Here is an 8,379-nt window from a genome sequence, read left to right on the forward strand (position 1 = left end):
TATATATATGGTGGGACGTTGAGACAGCGCACTGTCCAAAAGTGGCCCCACTGAGGTGAAGGATTAGTCGAAGTAGATCACGAAACGACTTGGGTCCTTTTTCGTCCTTCGATTCTCGGATGTCGTTATTGAGTTAAAGCTGGTGTGGCCTCCGTTGTCATAACTACATCTTTTGTTAATGCAAGCATCTCATTTAGCTTGAGGTTTCCTGCCAAGTCATTACCAACCCAATGGTGTCCCAAGACAGTCTTCCTCCTACTTGCCAGTGCTGGACATTGGCACAATATATGCACCGCTGTCTCCTTTTCTTCTAGACATAGTCTGCAAGTGTCTTCCTCAGCAAGAGTTATCTTTTTGAGGTGATGCTTGAAGTTGCCATGTCCAGTGAGATCAGCCAGCTTAGAGTGTTCCGCGAATAGCTAAGCACTTTTATCGCTTCTCTGGCCCACGTTTTCGGCAACATGAGTTTGGTCTGTCTACAAGTGCTAAACTCTCTCCATCTATTAAGATGTAGTGAGGTTATCCACTTCTGGGCTTTGGGCCACAGAAATTGTGACTTGATCCTTGGTTTGCAAGTTCATCTGCCTTCTCCTTTTTACATAATACATACATCGGGTATATATATAATATACAACTGGCTCTGCCTGTAGGTTGTTATTCTAAGAATAGATAGTGATTCCATGTATTGGAGTTTAAACATAAAATAAAAATTAATACTAATAGTGTTTAATGTATTACCATTGTAGCCAACTGCATAACTTTCTTTTTAAAAACTACACATAAGAAATACGTATGTCTATATTTTGCTATGTATGATATCATAAATTTAATACTGCGAGACTTACCACGTACTCATTATAACATCCTTATGACGGATGACTTTAAAACTAGACTACTAATATTCTGAAGAAGACACAAATAGATATATATTGTATAGGTTGGTCGATAATAATATTATTACCTGTTTAAATGTATAGATAGTTTGATTGTTTCCGGAATCAAATATTTGTAACTATCTATGAGAGGCATATGTTTTTTATGTCGTAAAAAAATATGATTGTACTGAAATTTGGAAAGAGAATGAACATTCGTATATATATGTACTAACGAAATCCAGTCACAGAACACACTTTCCCAATTATTAGGAAAATAAAAAGAAGTGCTCTAGTGAACATAGATTTACCAAAATAACAAACCTCTAACTACGCCACGGAATAAAATGAAGGAAAGTAAAAATATTTTTCATTAATAAATAGTATTTACTGTAAAGGTAGTACATTGACTATATATACTGATAGTTCGTTTTCTGACTTGTCTGCTAACTCGTTGTTTAAAATTGATTTATTTTTTCTCGAGGTATTCTACTTTATGAATAATATACTTTTGTATGCGTTCGAACTATTTGTCAAAGCATTTTTTCCAATTTTCTTCAAACTCCTCCAATACATGGTTTTAAAATCCAACAACGGCTATTTCCGCCGACAAAAATCGTTGCCTATGCAATTTATTTGTGGTAAGGTGACTTTCGGGAACAAAATGAAGTTATTGGGTGCCAAATCAGAACTGTACGGTGGATGACTCATCAATTCGATTTTTTGAATGTCGGTTGTCAAATATTCTGAGATGATGGAGATGGGTAATAATCCGACGGCACTTGTTTATTTTCCGTGTTTCACCGAAGACTTCTCGTAAACAAATATTCAATTTCAGTAAAAGAGATAAAAGACTTAAAGGCCGATCCTATACCAAACTACAAAAAATTTGTTGAGAACAGCATCAGGCATTGATATAGTTGTTTTGCACTTAATGGAATGAACTATAAAGGCGACAATAAATTATAATTATAATTTTTTTTATTTTGTGTGATAATTGATGAAAAATATAAAATTTATTTGACACAATGTGTGAAAGATAATCAAAAATTTAGGTGTTTAAATGAAACATTTTAAGAAATATTAACGTTACGTAAAAAATCAAAACAATATATTGTTATTGCATTTAATTAAACAATATATTAACATAATACAACAATAAAATGAAAGTCTAAAGTTTGATTAATTAAATCAAAACTGCTAAAAGATTAATAAAGTTGCAGAAGTAACATAAAGCCAAAAAACTTTTTTGTTTAAAATATTTTAATGAATAAATTAAATTTTTTTTATGAAAATATATTTGAAACAACACAAAAAACCTAAATTCCAAAGCTAAAACAAAATAAAAAAATTGTATTGTGTTGCTCTCCGGGGTGCTATATCCTTTTGAACCCATTTTAATTTTTCGTGATTTATTCTTGCTTAGGCTAATAACTTTGGGTTTTAAAGTCATTAAGATTTTTTGTTATTTTAAAAATTATATTTGCTTTCAATATCATTTTTAATTTCACTTAAAACATCACAAATACTTAGTAAGCAAATAAGTTGCTTTAAATTACTTAAAAATTACTTTAAACATTTTTCATACAAATAATATAAATAAAGTGTAAATCGTATAATGTAAATGTGTTAAAATGAAAATTATGTTTTGTGCATTTAAAAAACAAATATCACACCCTTTCTTTCCCTTTTAATCATATCTAGAACATAGTTAAAAAATAAATAAATTGTAACATAAAATTACACTTTACTCAATCATGTGGAAGTGTTAAACTGGATAAACCCATAAAAAACCTATAAAATTGCTAAAAATTGTTTTATGTCTCGTAAATATCAGTTAATGTACTAAAATTTAAATAGCCATTTTAATAGCAGGTACACACACACATCTGCACATGGAACCATTTATGTTGCTTATGTACTTTACACACATGTTACTGGCACGATTTAGGAGATAAATTTTTATGAGTGTGCAAAATGCACATTGGTATACTTCTCTGTCAACCATAAATCTTTTATTGCGCTTCGTAGTTTAAGCCTATGAGTATTTGGACCAACTGTGCAGATATCCCTATTTATAAGTGCCAACATATGCTGTCTTTATTGTTATCAATTATCGTGTGCAAATGTGGTCTGAGCACAATTTAAAGCGTAAATATTTGTTGTTGAAAAATGGCAATTAGACAAATTAGTAGTGAAAGGAAGATATATAACTTGTTGACCCTAACCACTTATCTTTTTACAATCCGATGGTATGCATTTTTAGATGCATGCAAGTAGAATTTGTATTCGAATTGAATACATAAGTTTTTCTCACATCATTTCAAATCTAGAATGATATTTTCTTTTCGGTTTCAGTTTGGTTCATTGATATAACCTTTCTCTCTAAAAAACTATTCGAATGAACATATGTTTTCTTTGTATTGTAAAATAAATGTTTACAATACATATCTACAATGGTATAAGGTTTTTTTATGAGACTAATTATAGGTTTCTGCTATATATATTTTAAAAGTTTTTTATGGTAATTGATATTATTGCACTTTTCTACATAGAAACTTAAATTTTTATTTGTATCTCTGCTTAAGATTACTTTAAAATATTCATATTAGAATGTAGTCACATTATATGGTATAATGATACAAATTTGAAAATATATTCGAAAATAATATACTAAATTTATATATATTTCCTATATATATGAATTAATAAATCAAAAAAGAACAGAAGAAGCATTCCACGATATCCTATTGGACCTAATAGTAATTACAACGGAAAACATTTTTATTTGTAGCTTACATTCTACTTTCATCATTTTCTATAGTATGTATGTAGTCATCTATAGTCATGACAGGCTTAAGAACAATTTTTCTTATTAACGAATTTACCGAATTTTAACGAGAATTATTAAATTGTGATAAATGTGTATATTTGGTTATTGCCCAAATTTATGTTTACATAGTATGTAATAAGAAAAGTATTGCACTTCAAAATTATTTTACTTTGAAATGTGATTGTTTATTCATAGAAAAGAAGAATACAAAGCATACATACAAATAAGTCCCTGGACATTATAGCATGTTGCCAAAATTCTTTAATACTTAATACTCCTGCTGAGGAAAGAGTAGGAATCCTTACATTTTTTTAGTGCCCTCAAATGCATTCCCTTTTGCGAAAGAACAGACTCTGCAAAAGGTTATGTCCTTGCCTAAATTAAAAATTTAGTTTTTTAAATGTGTGTATCAATTTAAATAAAATAAAGTATTATTTATTCATTGCCTCAAATAAGATTTAAGTAAAAACGTATCTGAATAAATTAAAACCTATGAAAGGTGTTACAATCAAATAGTTGTTTTCCGCCTAAAATTCATTGTATATATGTTATACCGACGTAGGTAACATGTCTATTATGAGTTCATTTCCATCAATATATATATAAACATTTACTCTAATTTTAAAAAACATTTTGTCTCTTTTAAAAGAACAATCGATCGTTTCAAACCATTTAAAACTATTGATAGTGTCGACATTTCCATCTATAGTTTGCCACCACCAACACAGATACCGGTCGTTTCAGTGGGATGAATTGAAAAAAATTTATCTTGTACTGTCTGTCCTTTTACTATATTTGACAAAACACAGTGGTATCTAGCTAAAAGACTATTACACTAATAAGTTTTTGTTTTTACTGAATAATTTAAAATATCAGAAAATTAATTAGAATCGTTCTCTGAAATTGACTAATTTATCTGTGATTTCTGTGCAAAGAGGGTTAGTTCAACTTTGACTAGATTCACTTGAAGGTCCATATGTGTGATGGAATTTCTGAGGAAGCAGAGGGCTCCTGTTAATGAACGAAGTTTTATATAACAGGACTTTATGAACAAGCTGTAATCTTGAATTTTAATTAAGTAACCAATACAACTTAAAGAATCTTAGTTTTATTTGTGATTTTCTGCGGCTATCTGTTGTCTCCATGTCAATCGTCGGTTTAAATGAATACCAAGATGTGTAACGCTTTGGGATGCTGGTGAAATGACGTTATTGAGAGTTACGAGTGGGGAAATCTCTTTTTTAAGTGTAAAGGTTATATGTGTACTTTTTAGTTCATTTACGCTAATGCGCAATTTTTCTAATTGGGAAATTAATAATTAGCACAATTTTAAAAATTTGAAACTATATAATTAAGTCACAATTTGCACAAAACCTAAATCAGTTCTTTCCATTTGCTAAATTTATATTGAAATATCATATTTAAGTATTATGAGTTTAAGAATTAAATTCAATTTATGTCCATTTTAATTCATATACGTATACATATATAATAGAAATTTACCTCCATAAATAATCTCAAGAGTGGACATTATAGTAAATTCGAACACGACAGGTGAGCCAAAATTAAAATTGCATTTAATCATTAAAAGCTTTTTGACGACATACTTTGCAGTTTTATTTACCTGAACTAACGTGCAAATATAAAATCGTCTTAATAAAGAGATTCAAACGAAAAAGCCAATAATCAGACAGCGTAAGAGATAAGCTCAAAAAATAAAATAAAATAAAATTACTAGACACAAAAAGAAATAAGAAATTTAAAAAAATAAAAAGATGTATATTGAATACAATTGCTACTAGGGAAATTGCATAAAAATGTACAAAACCAAAAACTCGTAACTATTCAGGACGTACATAAATAAATATGTATAGAAAAAACAAGTGCTAACAGACATTAAGACCACATCACAAAAGACCAACCAACAGAAACACCAGACATTAAAGTGTAAAACTGTGAATGTCATTAGTTAGCGTTTTCGCCAACGTTTATTTTTGTTTTTGACGGATTTTGATAGGGTTTCATAGCGCACTAAATTTTTAAATAACGGTACAAAAGAATACAAAAACAGAGATAGAAAGGCACTTAAATACCGACACAGAAACATACGATATTGCATAAAAATCTAAAAAAGAGAATAATAAAATTGCATGCATTGTTGAAGCCAAAAACAAATTAAAATAACGAAACTGACGACATGCCAGATTCTAAATCTAACAAATGAACTAACGGAAAAATAGAAGTGTTTAAAAGATGACAACATTAGTATATACATAATAATATATTTCCTAAAAATGTTTATAAGAAAATCTAACAGTTAAGTCGTTTTAACCGATGTCTCTTTCACATTAAATTTGTTTGCATTTCTTATATTAGCAGCTTTAGGTTTGGTATGTAAATGCCAGATTAAATTTATGTTTTCTTTTTCTCTAGAATTTCTTCTGGGTAGTTAAGATTTTAAGCAACGACATTGTATGCCTAACATTCTTCTTCAGGCTTAGTCACAATATAGATTCGATGAAATACCCTTTTTGCTATAACAGCTTATCTGGTTGCTTAAGTTGCATTTGTTGCATACATTTAAGCTACACGTGGCATTCTTTTAATCAATTTTTCTGTTGCTGCTGAATATTTTCTTTGACTGTGGATTAATTTGTTTGAATTGGAACAGAGATTATTGCGCTGATAAGGTTGACTCCCCAAAACAAACTGTTTCCCTTTCTTTGGAGACGCCTTTTGATACCTTAAGTTCTATGTAAACGATTTATGATGTATTTGACGATAAGTGTGGCATATAATTTTAATTCAAATACAGTGGTGCAAAATGAATGTTAAAATCAAATATTTATGTACAAAAAAATGTAACTTTTTATATACGAAAAGTATAGACAGTAGTCGTCTTATGTAATGATTACTCAATTTAACGAATAACAAAATTCTCTCATTAACTATACTACGCAACTAAACACTTAAGGTTTCTTTACAATAAACTGAAGAAAATACATTACACCAAAATCATTATTTCACGAAACTTTTCAAAAAAAGTTTTTTTTTTTGAAGTTGTTCAGAAATTATCATTATTATTGTTATTAAAATTATTAACGTGAAATCGCACAACAGTCGGTACTGCGGCCAGAAGAGTCCTATTGTACAAATTCAACTATTGCTTATAAAAAACCCTTTAAAGCTTTGTGGACAAAGCACAGAACTAAATCTAAGGAAGAGATCTTAATCTGTTCTGGTGACAAAAATTCCATATGAAATAAGTTTCTTCTGTGCGTTGTTAAAGCTGGACAGTCACAAAGAATATGCATAGTGTTTCCTCATCTTCGAGGCATAATCTGCATTCTATCTGGGAATTAGCAGATAATCGTAATTTATGAAGGTGATACTTCACACCTTAATGTCCCGTAATGAAAACCGTTAACAACTTTTAATTACTTTTTGAGAATTTAAAAATGTTTTTGTAGCAGTATGCTTTGATCAGTGCTTTGCTTTATCTAAATCGTAGGAAGTATTCCCAGTACACCAGCCCCATATGATTCTCCCTCTCATTGATTATTTGTTTTGTACTGACCCAGTTTAACTCACAAAAGAGTTGAGAACCTGTAAAAGCCGTTTTCGATTGAATTCTGGTTAGCTCATCAGCTCGTTCATTTTCCAAAACTCCCAGGTAACCCGGAACCCAGTAAAGACTTACTTTATTCCAAGCTGCAAGTAACTGTGCAAGCTCGTAACACTCCAGATCTGTTAAAATCTATTAACATTTTAGTTTAACAAATTTATTCGATTTAGCAAATGGATAGTGTAAGAAACCTTGTTTTAAATTAAATGAATCCGATTACACTTTCATCTATTTTGCTCTTCTCTAAAAGCATTCTCTTTTAAATAATTATTTGACTTTGGGAAATAGAGAAAAGTGCAGGATGCAATTTTTATAGAATAGATTGATTATGGCATTTTTTTGACACCCACTTCTTCTAAAAAACCTTCGTAAGAATCAGAATATTGCAAAATGATAGACCATCCTTACCACCAAGTATATTACAGGCAAAGTAAGAAATAAATAAAAAACACTAGATGTGCATCTATACAAATGCTTACGTATCGATCGTTTAAAGGATGATACAATCCAAAATATATGCGCTACACACATACTAGTTAAATTGACCTGAACATTTTGTTAGAAAAATTTTAGCTCATGTGGTGAACAATATATGATAATCAGCATGTGGTATGATTGAGTCAGCTTGAAGCGTCGAGTAAGTACATTTTGACTTGAGATTCAGTTAAAATCTGGTGAAATCAACCAATTAATTTTTCTGGTTACACGATCTACAAATTTTACGGTTTTGATAGATATGTATAATGTGTAATTACAGCAATCCTCTGTACGAAAATATTTTAAGAACATCTTGTACATTAATTCTACCAGATAAATATAATATAAAATATTAATTATGAATATATTTTACTTTTAGAATAACAATTAATAAAAACCCCCCTGCTTCTATTAAGAAACATAACATTATTTAAAATAACTTAACCTCGTTCGCTCTATGGAGATTTTACTATATAATAACAACATTAATATTCCACTGTACGTACAAAGTAAACAAAATTTTAAATCAAAGCTTCAACACACAATATATGTGAAGCGTACCCAATAAATAA

Source organism: Teleopsis dalmanni, chromosome 1 (assembly GCF_002237135.1).
Source record: "Teleopsis dalmanni isolate 2A chromosome 1, ASM223713v2, whole genome shotgun sequence".
Lineage (NCBI taxonomy): Eukaryota > Metazoa > Arthropoda > Insecta > Diptera > Diopsidae > Teleopsis > Teleopsis dalmanni.